Source organism: Dipodomys merriami, unplaced genomic scaffold, assembly GCF_024711535.1.
Source record: "Dipodomys merriami isolate MVZ:Mamm:240054 unplaced genomic scaffold, mDipMer1.0.p SCAF_6, whole genome shotgun sequence".
Taxonomy (NCBI): Eukaryota; Metazoa; Chordata; class Mammalia; order Rodentia; family Heteromyidae; genus Dipodomys; species Dipodomys merriami.
This window is the reverse complement of record NW_027206179.1, coordinates 75,007,256-75,031,923: the sequence shown is the minus strand read 5'-3', so window position 1 is coordinate 75,031,923 and position 24,668 is coordinate 75,007,256. Positions and strand designations below refer to the sequence as shown.

The 24,668-nt window shown below is 40.1% G+C and overlaps 1 protein-coding gene across 1 annotated transcript in view; it reads right to left on the bottom strand.

Moving 5' to 3' along the window:
• The window catches only part of Lcp1 (lymphocyte cytosolic protein 1), a 78,015-nt gene extending 53,386 nt beyond the window's left edge, over positions 1-24,629 (bottom strand). Inside the window, exon 1 of the mRNA XM_070003226.1 lies at positions 24,502-24,629. The gene's annotated coding sequence lies outside the window, so the exon portion shown is untranslated. The remainder of the gene's footprint in view (positions 1-24,501) is intronic.
• Positions 24,630-24,668: the final 39 nt, after the last annotated feature.

Here is a 24,668-nt window from a genome sequence, read left to right as displayed (position 1 = left end):
CTGAACCACACGCCTTCCACTTTCTTAGTTTACTTCCTTGTTTTAGTAAGCACATCCTCTACTAGGTTCCTAAGAATGGATGGGACATAAATATTTTTTACAGGTTTTGTAGCTGGGAAAATAGACATATAGTCTATTCCTGTTCTTAAAAGTACACACTGGGAGTCATTTTCTCTCCAAATTTTGAAAGAATTAATCCTGTCCATGCTGTTCAAAAGTCTGATGACTTTCTGACTTATGATCCCTGGTGTGCCATTTATTTTCCTTTCTGGACATTATTTGGATTTTTTTTTCCTTCATGCCTACCTGGTGTTTGGATGATATATCTTTGTGTGGGTCTGTTCTCATCCACTGGATAGGTACTCTCTTTTAGTCTTTCATTTCTCTGTGTGTGTGTGTGTATGTGTGTGTGTGTGTGTGTGTGTGTGTGTGTGTGTGTGTTTCTGTCTGTCTGTCTGTCTATCTCTTTCTCTCTCACACACCCTTTCAATCATTTTCTCTGTTCTATCTCCATGGCATCACATTTATTTGAATATTGTCCCTCCTGGACCGATGTTATAATTTCTCCTTTTTCCCTTCTAGTTTCTGTCTCCTAGCCTTCCTGTTCCACTGTCAGAATTTTCAACACTTCCTATTGAATGTCTTATTTCTGCCTTTGTTGCTTAAACTTATGTCTTCACTTTATTTTGTACTTCTACAACAGCATGGCACAGATTATAATTTGTAAGTTCTATTGGCTTCCAAATCTGCAGTGGGAAGTCCAGTACAGAGCTGATAGCATCTGGTGAGGAGGAAGGTGGGAGGGCAAAGAACAAAACAGGCTGAACTCCCTTTTGACCAATGTCATTACTCCTTCCTAAAGGTCCCACCTCCTGATACTGTTACAGTGATGACTAAACTATAACATGAGTTTTTGTGGGGACAGGTACTTCTATTCCATCACAGTAATAGCTGAAAACTCTTTGTCGGAATGCTCATTTTTTATGACAAAGCAGGTATGCAAGTTTGAGGCCAGACGGGGCTACATGGTGAGATACTGTCTCAAGCAACTAAACAAAAATAAAAATTAACAAAAAGTATTGTCTCATAGCTCTGAAAGCTAGAAGTCAGAGAGAAGTGGTTTGCAAATTGATTCCATTTGAGAGTTATGAGAGATTGATTGATCACTTCTTCCATACTTATCTTGTTTAGGTTTGGAGATGTTCGGGCAATCTTGGTCATCTTTCGCTTACAAAGACCTCATTCTTATTTCTGCTAACATCTACACATCTCTCTGTCCAAATTTCCCCTTGTAAAGGGAGACCATAATTAGATTAAGTCCCATCCTAACAACTTCATCTTGACTCCATCATCTGCAAAGACCTCACTTACAAATAAGGTCTTCTCTACAGGCACTAGGGTTTGGGGTTTCAACAACTTTTGGTGAGATACAATTCATAACAGAGTCATAAATGAAAATGACATAGTTAGATCTTTGTTTTAAAAAGAATGAGATGGCAGGGTGCTGGTGGCACATGACTATAATCCTAGCTATTCAGGAGGCTGAGATTTGAGGATTACAATTCAAAGCCAGGCCAAGCAGGAAAGTCTGAGAGACTCTTATCTCCAATTAATCACAGAAAAAGCAGGAAGTGGAGCTATGGCTCTCGTGTTAGAGCGCTAACCTTGAGCAAAAGGAGCTTAGGGACAGCACCCATTCTGAGAGTTCAAGGTCCAGGAACAGAAAAAAACATGAGATGGCAAGGCTGGAGTAGGGGTGGTAAGAATGAAGACCTAACCATCTTCAAGGCCATGGTCCCCAGCTGGGTATGAGGTAACGTGATGATAGTGGCTCTAAGACACACAGGTTTGGGGTAAATGCAAGGGTCACTTGATAGGCAGCCAGTGCAAGAAGGTTACTTTTACTATAATACAAGAAGGAAGCTGAATGAAGTAGAAGGACCAAGGATGATCCCATTTCTAGATGGTGAGCTGGGCAGTGGACAATGGTGCCACGCAATGGGGCAGGGAACTCAGGGAGAATTTGGAGAAGATGATTATGAATTTAGGAAAGTCTGCTTTATTTCATCCATTTCCACACACTCTGTTTCTTACCGCTTTCCTGAAACTATGTTTCTCCTCAGTCCTCAAAGTCCTGACATTTATGCAACAATCATTCTTTCCTTTTCCAAATTCTCTCCTCCATGAATACTGATATTTAAATGTACAATGAGGGGCAGAATAATGTAGCTTAGTGGTAGAGTGTTTGCCTAGCATGCATGAAGCCCTGGGTTCAATTTCTTGGTACAATATATCAAAAATAAACGCAATAAAAGGAAAAAAACTAATAAGACATTTAAAAAATATATACTGAACAATTCTAGATAGAAATCTCCCCATCACCTCAAGTATCCAAAACTGAACCCATGGGGGCTAAGAAGGTGGCACAGTGGTAGAGTGCTTGCTTTGCATGCATGAGGCCCTGGGTTCAATTCCTCAGCACCACATAAGCAGGAAAAGCCAGAAGTGGTGCTGTGGCTCTAGTGGTAGAGCACTAGCATCGAGCTGAAGAGCTGAGGGACAGTGCCCAGACCCAGAGTTCGGGCCCCATGACTGAAAAAAATAAAAAACCCGAACCCATCATTCCTCTGCTAAACAGCTGCCTGTACACCAGCCTTCCTCTTCACTCAGTCAGGACTGTGCTTCTAACACAGATGGCTCCCCAATACTCCTTGAGTCAGATCTTATCATCTTAATTACCACATATTATCTAAGTTGCAGTTATTTTCCCCTCATGTTTTCCCACTATGCTTTTTTTTAAACTTATAAGCTCATTTGGATTAACTTCCTGCTTTTCTGTTTTCCTACCTACCTCCGCAATACAGCCTGCATATCATTACCAAATTACTCTTCAGAAAGTACACTTCCTTCTTATCAGTCTCCTGCTCACTAAGTGTGCATCTGAAATTATGCATCACTTCCTTTCTAATGTTCCAGAATAATACAAACCCATCATGAATCTGGTCCTGATCAAGAACCTTTCCTTGACCACCAATCTTTCTTACTGATAGTGCTTGTTCATAAGCCATTCTTGACATTTTTGCTGCTACCTTACTTTGTTAGTCTGTATCACTGTACATCTTTATTTATGCCTCCTCAAACTCTTGTTGAGACTATATGTGAGTAAAAGCCTTAGACAACAAAACTAGAAGACTCAATCTCATAATCTCAAGGAATTTGCAACCTGGGAGTTTACAAAATATTCCAAAAATTGTAGTACCTCATGATACATGCTACCAAAAAGGCAGGAGAGTAGGACGGGGGAAGGATAGCAAACTGGAAAGTGTGAAGCTATAATATCAATGAAACAATGCTTCACCTTTGGGCTTTGGGGGGGAAAAAACAGAAAGGATGAGTGCTGGAAAGAACGTAGAGAAAAAGGAACTCTTGCCCACTAATGTTGGGAAATGTAAGTTTGTATTACCATTATGAAAAGCAGTATGAATGTTCCTCAAAAATTAGAAAAAGAGCTACTCTATTATTTCAAGGCTCCACTTATGGCAATCCAAGGAAATGAAATAAGTATGTTGAAGAGAGACCTGCTCTCCATGTATATTGCAGCACTATTCACAATAGCCAAGTTTACTATTCACAATAGCCAAGTTTTACCATCAATCTAAGAATTAATCAGCAGACTAGTGGATACAAAAATGTAGCATATACACTCAACAAAATAGCATTCAGCCTTAAAAGAGAAGGGAATTCTGTTCATCCATAAACAAGGATGAGTGCAGAGGACATTGTGCTTAGTGAGATAAGCCAAACACAGAAACACAAATACTATACAATCTCACTCACGTAAAATCTTTTGGAAGAATCGAATTTATAGAAGCCAGATACTGGGGTGTAGGGGTTATGGAAAGATATAAGTCAAATGATACAAAATTTCCATTAGACAGAAGGGATATATATGTCCTAGGCATCTATTGTATAACAGACAGAAGCGTAGTAACTACAGTCAATAATAATATATACTTCAAAATTGCTCTCCAGTGTTGTCATTACAAAAAATTCTGTCAAGTGATGGATATTTTAATTAGGTTGACTTAGTCATACACAAAGTACTTACGTGTCATGTCACACCGTATCACAACATCATATCACACACACACATATACGTGTTTTGTGTATAGTCAATGAAAAAAAAGGTGGTGATGATAGTACTTGGGCTTAAAAAATGCTTAGAAGGTAGCCAGGAAAATAAGAGGGAAGAGAGAATGATAAATGGCATTTCAGCTAGAAGGACCAGAAGACATAAGCAGTGTTGCATGCATTGCCTAACTGAACATCATCCTACCATTCACCTACCACAGCACCTAAAACAGTGCATTGCATGTAGACAAATTCAATACATATTTCATTAGTGGGGAAGGCAATTTGATTCTACAAACAATATGACATTTAAAAGTTGAACTAAAGAATGAAAGTAATAGGGTATTTAAAATATAAATTTAAGACTTACTCTTTAAGTGTCGTATATCTTCCAGAGAATTTACATAGGCAGCTGCCAAATGAAGGTCGGTGCTACATCTGTGAAATGCTAATTTTACCATCCCTTTCTGATAACAGTGCAATAAAAGCTAATTATAGTTTATTGTCAGGTAGATCATAAAAGAAGGAAGGCTGTTCATAGCTGCAAATCTGATTTTTATAAAATGTCAAGCACATAAAAACGTTATGTCTACAGTATTCCTAAGCGGTAAAAAAAAAAAAAAAAAAAAAAAAAAAAGTGAAATTCAGCAATGGATACAGGTTACCGTCATTTCAGAAGTAGAAAATTCATCTACCTGTAACTTTTAACAACTCCCTAGACCCTCCCTGACATTTTCCAACTCATTTGCACTCACAGTCATTGACGCCAACACAGGTGGGAATGAATGACTGCCACTTAGCCTGAGCCTCCCATGCTAGAAATACTACGTTTACTTTAATTCTGCAAACAGATATGTTGCTGCTGAAACAATGTTTGAGATTCTCTCACTCACCAACGATTCAAATATAGGGGCAAAGTTTTAAAAATAAATATGCAGAAAATGAAAGCTAAAGTGTGAATCAAATATTTCAGTGGAAGAGTACAGATGTAGCCATGATCCTTCCATGAATGCAAAGCCACGAAATAAAAAGAGAAATGAAATCCACTGGTGGAAAGGAAAACAGTTACAGAGCATGATACAGGATAAAAGCAAGTCCTGGAACTAGAATATCTAAAAGACTAATTCTGATTGTAGTGCATATTAACAGATACAGAGTAAAGCATTTCCCTTTCCCCATAGCTAAACTAACAATATTTTGCTAAAATATATTGGAGAAAATGCCACCTGTATTAACGAGTTATTTCAAAGAATAAATGAGATATACAGAGAGGTCCCTTTGGTGCCAAACTTAAGTCTGAATTTTGTAAGCAGTGATTTACATATAAATTGAAATATTTAATTATGCTATCAAATTTACTCAATCTTTTGTATTTAGACTCAAGTAGGATTTATTTTTATACCTATTAAGGTAACCTATGTGGAGTACTTTAAAATATCATTCTTTTTTTTTCTTCTGGTTTGAACTCAGGGCCTTTGATTCGCTAGATAGGCAGGTGCTCTGCCACAGAGCCATTCCTCCAAACCAATATAATAAATGTAATAGTATCAGAAAAACTGGGACATGAAAAACATTTCCTTTCTCTTAGGGTAAAGAAATTGAGTTCCAGAACTTTACAGCTTTGGTGGGGGAGGGGGTAGGATCGGGTAGGGGGAGGCGGGGAGGAGAAAACAAAGAGGAGGCAACAATGTTTGATAAGACATGTACTTGTTATCTTGCCCATGTAATTGCAACCCCTCTGTACGGTACTTTCACAATTTTTTTAAAAAAAGGAATTGAGTTCCAAATGGAAAAAAAAAATGTTGTTTTGGGGGCTTGAACTCAAGACCTGGGCACTGTCCCTTAGCTTTTATTTTTCTTCCTCAAGGCTGGTGCACTCTACTACTGGAGCTATAGTTCCACTTCCACATTATTCGTGATGAATTATAGTTAAGAGTCTTATGGACTATCCTGCCCGGGCTGGCTTGGCACCTCAAATCTCAGCCTCCTAAATACCTAGGATTACAAGCATGAGCCACCTTTGCTCAGTTCCAGAGGAAGAATCTTTATCTTCCTTAGTTACAGACAATTAAAAATGCTTCTGGTCATGTTCTCCATTCTTTAAATAGAAATATGAATCAGCTTCTTATTTTTAAGACAAGCACTCTACCACTGAACCACCTTCCCAGGCCCCAGCTTCTTATTTTCTACAGACTAGGTCAAAGGATTGTCAACATAACTTCAGCAATTTCATATAACACAGCTTCCGTATTTCCATTATTCTTTGTACTTACATACTAAGCAGCTATTTTGCCATGTATAACAAAGTGTAAAGAGGACACCAACATAGGTTAAAAAGTCACAGAATATTTGATCAATAGAGTATGAAATGAAACCAATCATTTTAGTTTAGCCTGGTGGCAAAAAATATGCAACCAAGAAGCAACTGGAATCGAGCAGGTTGGGAAACTGTGGCAAAGACCATGCTATGTGGCAATAACTACCAGGTTAGAGCATGGCAATGGTCTATGGGAGCAAGAGGCAAGCTTAAGAGGAGGTGTTCAGGCTGTCCACTTATCACCTATGAGGTAGATACATCAATGACATTTGAGATTCCTCATCCCAAGGCTTCAGGCCATACTGCTCCTGTGAACAGAGTTGTGGCGTTTAGTCAAGGCAAAGATGAAGTCCACTGGACCACAAGAAGGTTGAGGCAACCCTGGAGATAGCTCAGGAAACCTGGTCTGTGCACAGACAAGATATGTGACCACAGTGTAAGCACTTAGGGCAGAAGATATAGATCTGTCTCAGGAACACAGAGAAAATTAGAACTGGGGGACAGGTTTAACTATCTAAGAGGAAGCACTTAGAAGCAAATAAACAGAAGTTTAATGACATCTAAAATTAAGTTGAGAAAAGAAGAAAGAAGAGTGAATTTAATCATCTGAAGGGATTTACTGACATGGAATAATTTTGGAATTAATGACTGTTTTACTCCTGCTTTACTATATACTCAGTACAGGATAAATATCATAAAGAAGGAAGTACATGAGATTTATCTTTTGGCCATCTTGAGAAGAACAATACTCAAAGGAAGGAATCAGAGCTAAAAATAAGTTCCCTTGTGCCAGGCAGCAATAGGAAAAACTCACTTCCAATTCACCATGTGTTAAAACCTGTTTCCATCAAAAACAAACAACCCACCCCAGGAAGTGCCCAGTAAATCTGAAAACACTTCTGCTTGTAGTGACCATGACATCAAAATTCATTCTCTCCTTTCCTCATGCCACTCATGTTTCTGCAAAGTACTCAACCAGATAGTGAGAATACAGCTGCGGACAAGGAAATCGCCTGGGTTTCCAGAGTTCATAATCAAACCTGTGGCACTCTGCATCCTGCTTCACTGCCTCCAATCCACAGAATTCAGAGTTGAATCTCAATGGCAATTAACCATTTGACTTTCCTGTTGTCTTTTGGATATGCACTTTTTATAGATAAAGGCTATATGTTCACTAACCAATAAAGGAATATTTTCTTTCAAATAAATTATTAACAGCTTTAACATATGATAATATTTTTAACTCTAGTGCGTGTTTCTGGCTTTGTCAGTGCTCTACACAGCAGAAATTTTCAGCCCTCTGAAGGCTTCTTAATCCTTTTTGTGTCTTATTTTGTTTTGTTTTGTGCTCAGCAGGCTTGAACTTGGGGCCTGGGCACTGTTCCTGAGCTCTTTATGCTCAAAGCTAGTGTACTAGTACTTTTAGCTATAGCACCACTTCCAGTTTTCTGGAGCTTAATTGGAGATAAAAGTGAGTCTCACCAACTTTCCTGCCTGGGCTAGCTTTGAAGCATAATCCTCAGATTTCAGCTTTCAGAGTAGATGGGATTACAGGCATGAAACACCAGTGCCCAATAGCCTCCGAATTCTTTATGAACATGTCAAAGGAAGCTCACAGCAGGACAAGGATTCTTCTCATCTTATTTCCATTATTATTTTTCCTGCCTAAACCAAGAAAAACAAAGGATGAATGAGAATTTGTGTGTGTGTGTGTGTGTGTGTGTGTGTGTGTGTGTGTGTGTGTATTTGTTATAGTCTTGCTATGTCGCATGTTGTACATATTGGTCTTGAACTCCCAATCCACCTGCCTCAGCCTTCTAAGTGTTTACAGGTACTCTGTACCATATCTAGCTTGTCAAAAAATATGTTTTAGGGCTGGGAAGGTGGCTCAGTGGTAGAGCACTTGCCTTGCATGCCTGAGGCCCTGGGTTCAATTCCTTAGCACCACATAAGCAAAAAGAAAAAAGCCGGAAGTGGCACTGTGGCTCAAGTGGTAGAGCACTAGCCTTTAGCTGAAGAGCTGAGGGACAGTGCCCAGGCCCAGAGTTCAGGCCCCACGACTGAACCCCCACCCCCAAAAAATATATATGCTTTAATTTTTCTTTTCTGCCAGTACAGGTGCTTGAACTCAGGGACGGTGTTCTGTCCCTGACTTTTTGTGCTCAAGGCTAGACCTCTACCACTTGAGCTACAGCTCCACTTTTGGCTGGTTAATTGAAGATAAAAGTTCCACAGACTTTCCTGCCAAGCTGGCTTCAAACTGTAATCCTCGGATCTCAGCCTTCTGAATTTTTTTTTTTTTTTTGGTTGGTCATGGGGCCAGGCCTGAACTCTGGGTCTGGGCGCTGTCCCTCAGCTGTTCAGTTGAAGGCTAGCGCTCTACCACTTGAGCCATAGCACCACTTTCGGCTTTTTTCTGCTTATGTTGTGCTGAGGAATGGAACCCAGGGTCTCATGCATGCAAGGCAAGCACTCTACCACTGAGCCACCTTCCCAGCCCATCAGCCTTCTGAATAGTTGGGATAGTAAGCATAAGCCACCGGCACCCCACTCTAAAAATGTTTTAATTTTTTTGTTGTTGTTGTGCTCTATCTATCATTGAGGCATAGCACCACTTCCCATTTTCTGAGTGGTTTATTGGAGATAAGAGTCTTAGGGTTCTCGGGCTGGCTTTGAACCTCAATCCTCAGATTGAGGTTCCTAAGTAGCTAGGATTATAGGCATGAGCCACTGGCACCAGGCTAAATATTTTAATTTTTAAATGAAAGTCCTAGAACAAATAAAACATGCACTCTTCAAAAGTGATTTTGATAGGCATGCTTAATCTATTAAACTTACAATTTTTCATATTTTCAATGTTCAAAGAGAGAGCAAAATTCCTAGACACAGATTTGTCCATGCTAGTCGGTGCCATTTTGAATGAAGGTTAAAATCCACAGAAGCCAATCAGGAAACAAAATTGAGAGAAATGAGTGGCGGGACTTCTATACCCTAGAAAACAGGTCTTTTCAGAAGGTAGCAGCAGAAAGAATTCCATGTGTTCAAGCACCATATAAGTAGACCATGAGGGGAAAGAGGCTGGGAGGAGGAGAGTGGAGTGAGCCTGCAGATACTAGGCTAAGTGAATCCCAGGCAGAAGAACAAGTGTGAAGGCCTTGAGGGAAAAAACATGCTGGTCATTTTCAAGGCCAACTCTTCAACACTTCTAAGAGTTGTGCAAAAGGGTTTCAATTTAACATGTCCATTGATGTGTGCAATACCATCTTGATCAGTGTCACCCTGCCCATCATTCTCTCCAGATCTAGATTTTCATGTGGAAAATACCTGGTCTGTGAAATATGGGTGAAGAATTTAAATAAATCAAATGTCCTGTTGGCTCATCTGTAATGGCTTCACCCAGAAGTCACTCATTTACAACTTCAGGTTTGATGGCAAGTTTATTATGTCTGCTTAGAAACTTGGAAGTCATTTCAGATTTCCAGTTATTGTTGGCTTTATCATAGCATATCTGAATGATGAGAATGCAAGGAGAGAACATTATTTCCTCAACAACAATAGTGATAAAAAGAACTCTTCTGAGTGCTTTGAGGGTGAACAGTAACAGTATTAAAAACACTGAAAAGTGAGTACCAAATCATGCCAAAGGTTCAAATGGGATCAACCCAAGCAGCAAGTATCATCATCACCTAGAAACAAGGGGGGAATCTTTGGTGTGGTAAACATTGGAGGCCTAAGGTTAATTCAGCAGGCTAGGAATTGATATCATTCAAAGATCAGGTTGAACTGATACTTAAAACAGGGCATGGTGGTTCCATTGGTTCACAGTTCATTGCCCAAAACTTTGTACTGAGGTTCTAGTGTCAAGTTGCATGTCCATACTTGTCAACACGCTGAGTACTTACTATGTCTCAGATACTCTGAGAAACACTGGGGTTATAATAATGCATGAATCAGACAGAAATCCTTGGCCTTATCGAATTAATGAATGAATGATTTTTTTATTTTTATTTATTTTGTTTTTGCTGGCTCTGAGGCTGGAACAGAGAGCCTGGGTGCTGTCCTTGAGCTTTTTATTTCTTTTTTTTTTTTCTCCTCAAGGTTACTCCTCTCCCACTTGAATCACAGCTTTACTTCTGGCTAATTGGATATAAGTGTCTCAACAGACTTTTCTGCCTGGACTAGCTTGGAACTTTGATCCTCAGATCTCAACCTCCTGAGTAGCTAGGATTATAGTCATGAGAGGGTCACTGACACTTGGCTTCCTTATGAAGTTTGTATTCTAGTTTTCTAACAAGGGGATGTTGAATAGGCAGTTAGATAAAGGTGGATAGATAGCCACACTGTAGAAAGAATTTGAAGCCATCAGCATATAAGTCGTATTTGGTTAAGGTTGCAAAGTAGGATGAGATCATCCACAGAATAAATATAAAGAGAAGTCCAAGCTTTAGGCTCCAGAGCATTGCAACAGAAAAGGAAGTTAGGAAAATAAGCAGGAACCTGCAAAGACATGAAGAAAGAGCTTCCTGAGGAGCAGAAGATAAATCAGGTGACTGGGATAAGAAAGAGAGGGTGAGGACAGACCTAGGGGAGAGAAGAAGGACCTCTGAAGAGAGGGCAAACTGACTGCTGAAGGCACAAACACAGAAGCCACTAGCAACCAATGAGTATGGTAGATGAAGAGTGGAGCCAAGTCCCACTGGAATTGTTCTCCCCAAAAGAATGAAAGTGGAGAAATTGGAGACAACAACTGTAAATAAGTTTCAGAAGATTGATTGTAAAGGAAGGGAAGTGTTAACAGAAAACTGGCTGAAGAAGGAAGTGGGATCTAGAGGTGTTTCTTTTTCCCTTTCAAATGGAAGAAATAACAGCTTATCTCTATGGTTACAAAAATTTTCTGAGGGAGCAGAAGGAGGGGGAGGGAGAAAAAAAAGGGACGGGGAGAGAGGAGAGGTGAAGCAGATTAAGACAGAGATTGATGGAAAAGATATTACCAAGCCAGAGACAAAGGGAAGATCTGAAGATGTGTCAGAACAAATTTCCTGAATAGCTAAGAGAGGATGAAGTGTAAGGAGGCTATACCAAGTTGGGGAAGAACTCTGTAGTATGTCTAGGAACACTGTCAGCACTGGGATAGAAGTAAACACTGGTGTTGGGAGACTTGGTTGTAGAAATTCCTCTACTTTTCTCAATGAATGAGGTTACAACAGTAGAGACCCACCTCCTCTTGGGGCAACTGGGTAGGAGTTCAGCATTGTTACAGCTATGGGAGGGTTACAGAAAAAGAAGAGCCTATGAAATAATTAGCTAGGAGCCTAGAAGAATAAATGCTTTAGGGGAATACCAGATGATGGCTGAGTAATATTCAAGGTGAGTGATTACAGTTGAAAAATGTTCTTTACTTTTTATTTTAAAATAGTTTCAGAGTTACAGAAAAAGCTGTCAAAGTAATTAACACATTTCCTCTCTGTTCTTCACCTAACTTTCCCAAACATTAACATCTTAAGTGAACCATGGTATAATTGTCAAGATGAGGAAATTATCATTGTGTCACGATTAACTACAGATTGTTAGTCCTGCTAATGTGCCTTTTCTGGGCTAGGGTCTTATTCATGATTCCATATTCCATTTTGATGTGGTATCTCCTTGGTCTTCTTTAAGCTGAGACTATCTTTCAGTTGACCTTTCATCACTTTGCATGTTTAAAAAGGTCATAGAATGATTCTCAGTTTGGGATCATCCTCATAGTTTAATTCCAGAATGAATTTTTGGCAATAATACCATAAAAGAGATCTTGTGTCTTTCTCAGCAAATCATCGCATAAAATATATGATGTCTATAGGGATCCTCTGATGTAAAGTTATGATTTTTCCCTCTGCAATTAAAAAGTGACCTTGGACTTGAAAAAGACAAAAAAAAAGTTTTATGTAACCTGAAAAGAACATGGCCTAACTGCTTGACTGTGGATTAAAAATAAGAGCATTTCTTGTGTGCATTCTTCTGCTTCCCTTCCCTAACAGGATAGAGCAGGTAAAGAGTTGATTAAATATGATGTGCTATCAGGTGAATAACTTATGTAATATGAAGTTTCAAACATCTGCAGACACTATCAAACAGGAGGGTTAAATCCCTCCTTAATTTTCAATGGAGACCAAAAATGATGAATACAAAGGATGTCAGCTGGATTACAAATGATTTCAGAGGGGAAACAGACCTGATTTTAAAGTTCACAAGGCTGATTTATACCCTCCCTCTCTTTCATGGAAATGCTTCAGGGCACTTCTGAGAAATAGTTCTTAAGTCCACTTGAGTCACTCAAGCTTATACACTTGAAAAGAGCCAGCTGAAATCTGGTCTTCTCTCATAATCGGAATGGAGATTCATGATGGTCATCTAGAACACCTAGCAAATACTATGGGAGACAGACATAGATGACAAATACATAATTAAGACACTAGGGACTTTATGAGAAGTCAGCTTTTCCCTAAACAAGAAATGGAAATATGAAGAAATATATATTCTGAACTTTCTTGATTGATCCTTGAGTTTAGTCTTAGTGACTTTCCCTCCACCTCTACCTCCTTCTCCTTTCCCTTCTCCTCCATTCCCTTTCCCTACCCTGACTGCTCCTACTCCATTTTTTTTTTTAGTACTAGAGAATAAACTCAAGGTCTCACACACTTGGCCCTATACTTTTGCTTTTTTTCCAGATTGTTTTACCTTGTCTTTCAGATATTTTGTCTTAAATTATCTTAAAATTTTCCCTAGACATGCCTTGGACCATGATCTTTCTAGCTCTGCTTCCAGAGTTGTTTTTATTTATTTTGAGACAAGGTCTTACTATAGAGCCCAAGCTAGCCTGAAATTTACTATGTTGCACAGGCAGGCTGGCTTCAAAGTCTTGATCCTTCTACCTGAGACTCCCAAGTACTGGAATTTTAGGTGTGTACCTCCATGGAACTGCCTTCTAAGTCTCAGCTTCCTGATCCTCAAAAGAGGAAAGCAAATAGCACTTGCACCACAGCACCCCTGCAAGGCATAGATGAAGAAACAGAACAGATGGCACTCAGCACAATCCATCATGAGTCACCTTCCTGGGCTTCATTTTCCATAACTGTAGAGCAAGGAGAAACAAGGAGACTACAATTGCTCTTACATGCGTAAACACGTGGAAACAGTTATTCTAAACTCCCAAAGTTGTCTTAATTCTAATTACAGAAGCAAATTTAAAACTTTGTATAAGCTACTAGTGCAGTTGGTCCTAACTGTATGCCCCAAATAAGTGCAAGAGCAATACACAAAGCTAAACTATGTACTTAAATGGCAGTAATGATTTTCTAGAATTAAGTCTCACTTTGCCCTATGAGCCTGGATTGAGGCAGTGTTCTGCTCCATCACAATGTGTTCCATACTGGCTCAGTTCTCCTACTCCTTCACCTGCAGCGTTTCTTGCTGGTTAACTGGACATAAGAGTCTTAGGGACTTTACTACTTGAGCTGGCTTTGAACTGTGATTCTCAGATCTCAGTCTCCTGAGTAGCTAGGATCACAAGTGTGAGCTTCCAGGTCTTTACTTTGCACCAGCTCATGATTTAAGCGGAGCCTGTTCTTTTCTCATTAACTTTTGTGGTGGTTGGTCTTCATCACAAATTCACCTTCTCAGGAAACTCCTATAGTGCCTGTCCCCAAGTTGGTCAGCAGAATCTTCTGCCCGAGTATTCAAGTTCCTCCCAGACTTACCTTTCCAGCCTCCTCTACCCAACTTCTTTCTAGTCAAATTGGAGTGCATGCAGAGAAACCTTTGGAATTTTTGAGGTTCCCTCAAGTCAAATCCATGTGGCCTGAAGATTATTATGGCCACTATTTATTGGATGGAGGTATCAATCAACATGTTTCTCAGACCAGGCTAATTTATTTAAAAACTATGTATTTCTAATACTCTTGTTCACTCATTTATTTTTGAGATATGTTTAGTGATAACCACAGGAAAAAGTCCCATTTAGAAATGTATGCGTGTGTGTGTGCTGCGTACACACCAATCTTAGGGCTTGAACTCAGGGCCTAGGCTCTGTCCCAAAGCTATGTTGCTCAAGTCTAACACTCTACTATTTGAGCCATAGCTCTACTTCCAGCTTTTTGGTGGTTAACTGGCAACAAAGGTCTCATGGACTTTCCTATTCAGGATAGCTTTTTTTTTTTTTTTTTTTTTGGGTATGTGGGGCCTGAACTCTAGGCCTGGGCTCTTCAGCTCAAGGCTAGTGCTCTACCACTTGAGCCACTGCACCACTTCCAGCTTTTTTCTTTTTGCTTATGTGGTGCTGAGGAATCGAACCCAGGGCCTCATGCATGCAAGGCAAGCGCTCTACCACTGAGCTACCTGCCCAGCCCCTCAGGATAGCTTTTAATTGTAATCCTCAGATCTCAGTCTCCTGAGTAGCTAGGATTACAGTTGTGAGCCACTGGCACCCAACTTTCCTTGTAATTTTGTCAGTTCTTATTTTGTGTATTAAAAGTTATGTTACTTTTAGTGCAGGAATTCTCACATGGGAATATAATCTTGCTGAAACATTTTTTTTCTGTCTTTAAAAATGAGTTCCCAAATGACCCAGATGCCCTACAATAGATGAGTGGAGCAAAAAAAAAAAAAAATGGTATAAAATAGAATTTTACTCATTCATTAGAAAGAATAAAATTATGCCATTTTCAGAGAAATGAATACACCTAGAACAAATCATGTTAACAAGGTACGCCACGGTCAGAGAGACACATGGTGCATGTTTTATCTCATATGTGGAAGTCAGATCTAAAATACAACTGGGCATGATAACCTATGCAGGACTCCAGTCATTCGCACACAGTCAGACTAAAGGAGGTTACTCTCAGGGGAGGAACCCAAAAAAGTAACTCCTCTGAATATTTAAAATACTAGTTTTTGAAACAAATTAGGAAATGGAAACATGGGGTTTTGGTGGTGGTGTTGGTGGTGTCTGTTTTAGTCTTTGTAGTATGTGAGCGTTTGCATGAGTGTGTGCATGCGCGTGGGGTGGGGAGGGTCTTTTTAGCAGGGGAAAGGGGGACACAGAAATGGAGAGAGGAAGGGTGAACAAATGCAATCATGCTATTCAGATATATTATGTAGAAAGTGAACTATGCAGCTTGTGGACAGAGATGGAAGGGGGAAACAGGAAGAAAGTGGAGGAAGGGGTAAAATTGTCTAAAAAGAATTATAATCATTACCTGACTTGTGAAATAAGTCCCCTCTGTACAGCACCTTAATAACAATAAAATTATATTTAAAAGAACTAGTTCCTATCCAGGCACCAGTGGTTCACGCTTGTAATTCTAGCTACTCAGTAGGCTGAGATCTAAGGATTGTGGTTCAAAGTCAGCCCAGTCAGGAAAGTCATCTCCAGTTAACCACCAAAAAGCTGTAAGCAGAGATGTGAGTCAAGTGGTAGATTGCTAGCCTTGAGCAACAAAAGCTCAGGGCAAGTTCCCAGACCCTCAGTACAAGCCCCAAGACCAATAGATAGATAGATAGATAGAGAGAGAGAGAGAGAGAGAGAGAGAGAGAGAGAGAGAGAGAGAGAGAGAGAGAGAGAGAGAGAGAGAGAGAGAGAGAGAGAAATTTAGCTTTCTCTCCTTTTAATCTATATAATCTGATTTTTCTATAATAAGTACAAGCAAGTGTTGGAACTTCTAGTCCACACTTTCCTTAACAATAACCAGACAGACTTAAAAATCAAAGGATTAACCTTATAAAATCAAAGGGTGATATTAAAGTGTATAGATGCCTACTGTCATTGGGAAGTCTTAGATCAAAACTCAGGAGAAAAAAGTTTAGTTTGTTAAAAAAATAAGTTCTTTACATTGTGTGTGTGTGTGTATGTGTGTGTGTTTATGTGTGTGTGTGTGTGTGTGTGTGTAGGTTGATATATATAGACATATTTGTATATATTACACACTAATACATTATAGTTAATACATACATATATTTATGTATGTAGATGGGTGTGTTCATGTGCACATCCTGGAACGTTTTAAACCCAACATTTGGGTTGAGGAAAATATAAAGATGGGTACTTTTATTTTCATCCCAGTACTAGGGCTTGACTTCATGGTCTAGGCATTGTCTTTTAGCTTTCTCACTCAAGGCTGGTACTCTATTACTTGAGCTACAGCTCTACTTCCACCTTTTATCTGGTTAACTGGAGATAAGAATCTTAAGGATATTTTTGCCTGAACTGGCTTTGATCTCAATCTTCAAGTCTCAGCCTCCTGAGTAACTAAGATTTCAGGCATTAGCCACCAGTGCCTGGCAAGACTTGAACCTTCTATATTTCAATTATTACTTTTCCCCCAACAACCAGAAATTATTTTGTAATTAAAACTCTCAATTAAAAATAAATAACTTAGGGGCTGGGAAGGTGGCTCAGTGGTAGAGTGCTTGCCTTGCATCCATGAGGCCCTAGCTTCGATTCCTCACACCACATAAGCAGAAAAAGCCAGAAGAGGAGCTGTGTCTCAAATGGTAGAGTACTAACCTTGAGCTGAAGAGCTGAGGAACAGTGCCCAGGCCCACAGTTCAGGCCCCACAACCAACAATAAATAAATAAATAAATAACTTGAAGAAGGTAATTGATCAAAATCCACAACGCATGCACATGGCTTTGCTCACTCAATAATGAAAACATCAAATGCAGGTGCTTCACCCACTGAAGTTTGACAGATACTATTTAATGACAAATAAAATCACACAGTCTAGTAGTTGGAAATTGAATAGATTTGTAGACATTCGTATTTCAAGTCATATATGATAAATACCAACATATTCTATCATTATTTAGCTACACTAGGAGGAGCTGAACAATACTAGTTGGAGTAGAAATTAGTAATGGAACCATAGGACATGAATATGGAAAGAGCCTGAAAGGTAAGGAAACAAGTCCACAGAGATTGGCCATCTGCAGCTGTTTATAGCTTTCTAGATTGACACCGTAGGTGATGATTCCCAATAATTTTTGAAAACTTAGGAGGGCACTCTGTTGGTACTGGCAGAGTAATGAGACTTCTTATGTAAGTTTCAGGACTGCACATATGAGAAAGGCATCTACTACTTAAAAACAAACAGGTAAAACCACTGTCAAATACATCTTATTAGTTTTGGAGATGAGTCTCTGACTAGGACTGTGTGACCTCCCCAGAGAGTAACAACTTCTGTGTTTCACCCTGTCCTTTCTACTTCAGAGAGGTAAGAAGACTTACCTGATGGAAGAGCCCTGTGAGTATTGGTGCATTCGTCCTGCAGCATGGAGGCTACTTGGGGGAGAGCTTAGTGGTCACACCATAGATAAGGGCCTCTCTTCTACTTCCCCTGAAGCCCTTCCTCTTTGGGGTTCCTTATTCCTTTTGCCAGAACCTATCAACCACTTGTTTAAAATCCACACCTTCAGGCTTGTGGGAAGCTCTCAAGCCCCCAGTGCTGCAATACCTTAAAACACTACACAAAATGCTTCTCTTTGAAAATGACCCTTCACTATGAAAAATAGCCATACAGAATCATTGAATACATTTGTTAAGAAACACCATAGACCAAATCTAATCCTCAAGTATGGGTCTAAAAGAAATCACAGCTATTCCCATTCCTCACAGCTCACCTTACAGTTCACTGTACCAGATCAACAAAACCGGCCTTTCTGGTTCCTAACTGAATCATTTCTACTGAGCAAGTGGTGCCAAACCAGATTTGTTAAGTGCAGGCCTCTGTTTTCAATCCCTGTGGTCTATGGCTTTAGCTCCAGTCAGAATGTCAGGATCATTCTTGTCCCTCCTGAACAGTCCTGCGTTCCTCCACTTTCACTGTGGACATCCAGTGTCCAGTGTCTCATGAGCATGTAAACATCCATGATGGGCTGCAAATAGGGTGAGATACTTTCCTTCTCCCTAGTAGAACATCTGTGGGAAGTGATACACCACGTTACAAATCCTCTGCAAGGAATCTTTTTAATATGGATAAGGAAATGGGGCTGGGTAGAAGAGAACAATGTGAGAGTTTTGCTCCTAAGAAAAGCAGAGGAGGCAGGGCTTAGTTATGCCCCCTCATGGTCTGATTGTAGATAGGCTGGGAAGTTATGGTGTGTCGAGTTCAGAATCCCTTCAGCAATGGTAGGTGAGGTTTGATTCCATACCAAGTACCAGCCAATGAAGAGCAGTTCGCACAGACTGAATCTCAAGGCTAAAATATACCAAAGAAACACCTGGTTGGGTGGTCTGTATGTAAATCTCTTGTCATCACAGCATCCATTTTTTGAAGGTAATCTGCAGCAGGGGCTAAAATGCCAAACGTTCAAAAGCAGAGCTGCTCTGCTCCTGAGTGAAGCCACATACTGCCCTCTTCATGTGCTGAACTTGATGTCACATGGAGTGACTGGCAGAGGAAACACAGGAGTCTTCTCCCTCCCTACCAGTAAGACACGTGATTGCCCGGGAGAGGAATAGAGGCAGGGTCCTGGAACTTTCACCAATGACAATCTGACATCAAAACATATTGAGTGGCTGGGCACCTTTGGCTCACACCTATAATTCTAACTACTTAAGAGGCTGAGATATGAGGATCACAGTTTGAAGTCAACTTAGACAAGAAAGCCCATGAAGATGCTTATCTCTAATTAACCAGCAAAAAGCTGAAAGTGGAGCTGCAGCTCAAGTGGTAAAGCACAAGTTTTGAACAAAAATAAGCTCAGGGACCATGTCCAGGTTCTGAGTTCAATGGTACCACAACATAAGCTACAATTCCAGGTGCCTGGCTATGGCAGAAGAAATGTAACTTCTTTAACAATATGAAGACTGCCTTGTACCCCTCCCTACTTAACCGGGTCATTTATGCTTGTCCCCTCCATCCCTCTCCTACATAGTCTATAGCCTTACTCACTTGTAAGAAAACATAAGCTATAAGCCCCATCAGGATGGTGAGCCTAAAGCGGAATGATGGGCTTGAAAGGCAAATCATCATATTTGTAGTTTGAGATCATGAATTGCTAGTGACATTAGAATGAGGACCAAGTCCTCACAGAGCATTTCTAAATGCAACAAGGTTAAACAGAGGCCACACACTTTATGGGTATGCTACCTTTTCCTTAGAAGTTTAGAACTAAATCCTAGCAGGGCCAAAGGACTCAATATAGTAAGCTTCTCAAATCTGGAGTGCACCCTGAGAAAACAGAGGAAGGTTATGTGTTTTACAGCACCTTCTCTTCTAGACAGGAAAAAGAGTTTCACACTGCAACCATTTTTCCTGTCAACCTTTGTTACATTCACTACTCGCCTGGGTAGCTCAGAACAAAGCATTTTCACCCTTGGGTTATCAGAGAACACTCATCATGGATTCGGCCCAGCTTAATCAATGCTGACAGCAGCTCATAGCTTCAGCTCATGCAAGCAAAGACTCCAGGCTTCCTAAGACACGTGACTGCATTTGGAGTCTTTCAGTTACAGGTTGTCCCACCACTCTGTGGCTCAGAGTACAAGAACCAGTCACAGGAAGCAAGAACACTTCCTACCACACAGTCTGTGTGTCATGCCTGAGCTGCAAACCAGATTCACCCATAGCCAGAGACATTAGCACACTAATGGGAACAATGCCCAGGATTCACCCACTAGCCATCCAGTTGTGAACATCAATTATTATTATACAAAGTAGGAACCACCAAGATTGGAAAGTTTGACCATTTGCGTTCTTACTTTAGTTTTCTACAACTGTCACCTACCAACTGCCTTGTTCTGTGGTTAGCATAGAACTAAATCTGGACATTGGTGGTAGGAGGAGATGTTTAAGTGGCCACAAGGCCCTGAGTCGGGTACTGCTTTCCCTCCATTTTACAGATGAGGAAAACACAGGAGTTTAGATAGGTTGGGCAGCTGGCCAGTAACTACAAAGCTAACAGGCAACAGTAAGCTTTAAACCCAGAAAAGTAGAGCTATGCTATGCTGCCTTTGATTAAATCTGATATAAAGATAGCAGAATTCTCAGTCTAGATAATAATTGTGCAGTTAAAGTAAAATATAAAGCTAAAATTTAGCACAAAGCTTTCCATATAGTAAAAAAAAATTGTTAATGCTTAAAGCCAAGACATTTCATAAGACACAGTACTGAGGGCAATGCTGTTCCCTTAACATAATATTATAGGGAAGAAAAAGGTTTAGCGCATGTTCCTAATGCCTGTAATTCTAGCTACTTGAGAGACAAAGATGAGGAGGAGGAAGATTCAAGACCAACCCCAACAAAAGAAGAAGGAGGAGGAGGAGGAGGAGGAGGAGGAGGAGGAGGAGGAGGAGGAGGAGGAGGAGGAGGAGGAGGAGGAGGAGGAGGAGGAGGACTACGACGACGACGACGACGAGGGGGAGGAAGAGGAGGAGAAGAAGAAGGAGAAGGAGAAGAGGAGGAGGAGGAGAAGGAGGAGAAGGAGGAGAAGGAGGAAGTGGAGGAGGAGGAGGAGGAGGAGAAGGAGAAGAGGAGGAGGAGGAGGAAGAGGAGGAGGAAGAGGAGGAGGCCAATGACGATGACAAAAAGGTCAAGAGATCCCATCTCAAGCAATAGCTTGGAATGATGGCTTATACTTGTCATGCTAGCAGTGGGAAGTGTAATTAGGAGGATCAGAAGGGTTGGAGACATGGCTCATGTAGAATTCCTGCCTATCAAGTATGAAGCCACAAGTTTGAACCAGTTAATGCCAAAACCCATGTGCCCACCAAAAAAGATGAAAAAACAAAGTTTATAACTATTTTAGTGAAGGACAGAATCATAAAATATACACAAATATCTAATATCACCTGATTGCAGACAAATAGTCTAAAATGATCACTGCAGCTAAGAAATCGTAAAATGTTTCCAAGTTTTAAGAGCAGTAAAAATAACTCTACTCAAGCAGTGTAATAAATCATTAAAAACAAAAAAGAAAACCTCAAGTAGTTATAATTATAGATAAGTGAGGTCTTGGAAATGATTTAAATTTTTGTTTTAATGCTTAAAATTAAAGCCTCAAACTAATAAATTACTTAAATAAACTTATAAGTTTATCACCTTGCAAAGTGCTTTGTTCATTGTAAGTATTTAATGTACACAACCCTGGAGTGAATGAATTAATAAACATTTTTATAGATGCTGTCTGTTCATTATATTTGGGATTCTTAAAAAAAATCTGTGATGTAGATTGAATGACATTTCCTTACTGGCAATTTTTTGGATAATGAATTATGGGATTTCTAGTTCATACAAAAGAAAAGAAATAATTATCATCTTGAAAGAGAAAAAAGGAGATGACTGGCCAAAAATAATGAAGACTAGAAATGAAGAGAGTTTAAAAGGACAACAACTGCTTGCAAGTATCTTTATAAATGTTTGAGAAAATGTTAGATTGTTCTCTAGGCAACAGCATGAAAGTATCTGACTCAAGTGTATGTGTTTAAGTTATGGTGAGGATTAAAGATATTTCATTTCATAGATACATACAAGTAAATGCAGACCAAGAAAAACACCTCCTTGTCAAAGAATCTAATGCCTGGAGTCACCCTAAGACTGAATAGTCAAACAATATGCTCTGAAAAACAACTATTCAAACTTCATAGGACCTTTAAAAACTAATATGAGCCAATAAAAATTACTCCCATTACTTCCAAATGATGAAATATTAGATTAACTCTACATTGGCCAGAGTGTTTTTTGCAAAACTTTTGTTCTATTTGAAAACAAAAGAAATATATAGAAGCCAGGAACTGGTGGCTCACACTTGCAATCCTAGCTATTCAGGGGGCTGAAATTTGAGAATTAAAGTTCAAAACATCCTGGGCAGAAAGACCCAAGAAACTCTTGTCTCGAATTAAGCAGCATAAAGCTGGAAGTGAAACCAGGGCTCAAATGGTAGAGTGCAGCCTTTAGTGAAAAAGGGACAGTGGGAGGTCCCAGTACTGGCATTAGATCCACAAACAAAGGAACAATAAATATGAATTAAAAACAAAGGGATCTATGGGAAATAATGAAGATTTCTAGCAACACTTCTTTTTTTCTTTTTGCACCAGTCTTGGGCACTGTCTCCGTGCTTTTATTCTTAAGGATAGGCTCTGCCACTTGAGCCACAGTTGTACTTTGAGCTTTGTGGTGATTGGTTGGAGAAAAAGTCTCAGTGACTTTGCTGTCCAGGCTACCTTTGAACCATAATCCTCAGATCTCAGCCTCCTGAGGAGCAAGGATTACAGGCGTGAACCACTAACACCTGGCATAATAACACTTCTTTACATCATTCCAACAGGGCTGTTTCCTTTCATCAACAGCAAATCTGAGGTTCCTGAACTTACCCATCATTAGGAAAATCAATAGCATTTTCTTCAGGGTGCCTGGGGATGCTTTCTGCCTAAGACTTTCATCCCATTTTTAGCAACATTACAAAAGCGTGATGTAGGATGTCTATAACCTTAGTGTTCACCCTGACTCTGGCTGCTGTAATAATATCTGCTAACAGAGTGAAAGCATAGTGGCTCCCTCTGACAAGAAGTGGTTTTGCCCAGACAGCAAAGCTTGAGACAAATAAATAGGCAGGACATACTGAACATGTGACATCAAAGACCATTGACATCAAAGACAGAACGCCATTTTTTCAGAGACAAAACAATAATTACTCTTTTTTAAAAAGGGAAAGAAATCTTTAAAAAAGAATAGTAGCATGATAATCCACATTGAATGTGATGTGTGTTTTTAAAAACTCACCCTATGTTTTTCTATATCATTCCCATCAATAAAGCTGGTAAGATGTCCTAGAAGAACTGGCATGTGCATATGAAACGTAGCAGGCATGGACTTTCATTGTCATAATAACTATCTCATTTTCTGAAATAGCTGGTACTCCCTGGCAGTACCCACAAAAGATTCACACCTGGGAAAGAGCCTATAAAAGAGCCCTAGGTTCTGGTCTGGTACTTGTTAGAAATCTACAAAAAAATAAAGTTAGATGCCAGGAGATTCCATGTGTGATCAAGCAGTTGTTTTCCTTTTTATTTATTTTTAATGAAGAATGCATTACCTTGATTATGACTATGCAAAATTATAAAAACAAAGCAGCACTCCGTAAAGCTGAACCCCAGTAGTTCTCCCAGAAAAAAAGAATCTATTTTAAGAATGCAGAACTTGACTTCATAGTGGCACACATGCAGTTTTTTAATGCTTCAGAATAGAAACATTTTCACATTTACAAAACATGCAGAATAAGATAATATTGATGATTAGATCTGCCTTTGACTATCTGATTTGTAATTCTCATCAATCTATGATATCCAGACAGGCAGAAGTGAACTAAATCCAGGATCTGGGATGGCCAAAGTGATCAAGAACCAAGAACAGAGTAATCCCTATGGAAAGCAAACCATATGCTAATACTTGACAGGGAAACACTGTGCACAACAGTCCCCAGACTCTCCAAGTTTTCTGGGTTTTGTTTGGTTTTGTTTTGAAGTTCATAAGGAGAAAAAGGAAGATGGGTAGAGGATGAATCTGGAAAATCCCTAGAGCTAAAAAAGCTATTTACACAGAAGTCTGGTTTCCCAACAACAGTTACTAAAGTTCCTGCACTTGTGCTAAGGGAAAGGGAAGGCTCAGCGGAAGTTCAGTCTAGTTTACTTGCTGAACTGGGATTTCTCCAGTCACCTAGTGAATCCTCTCTACTGTCCTGCCGCCTTCAAATCTCCAGGGACGCATGCACCAACATGCAAACCCCCTCGGTGGCTCTAGCTCTACACACAGAGATGCATTAACACCAGGACCAAGTCACAACCAGAACACAGCCAGAACCAACGACTCGGAGAGGGCTAACAGGTTGCCTCCAGGGGAGGAAAAAACGAGAGCACACCGTGAGCTTTGGTGAGGGGAGGGGAGGGGATAGCACCGCAGGAGAGGCAAAATGAGCCCTGCCTGGACCCCAGACACCTTCTGGAGCTCAGCATCTGGTCCTAGAGTAAATAAGTAACAGTGGTCATTGTCATTAAGAAGAAGAATAGGAATAACAATTTCACCACAGCCTTCCGGGTACAGCAGCTGCCTGTGGAGCGGCTTCTCCAGCTGCCCCACAGCTCCGCAGCCTCTCCAAGCAGTCCTGGGGCTGGGCCAGTGGGTGCCACTTGTACAGAGCCGTGGGCCGGACCCGGCTCTTCCAGGCTCCGCCGGGCTCAGTGGCGCATGC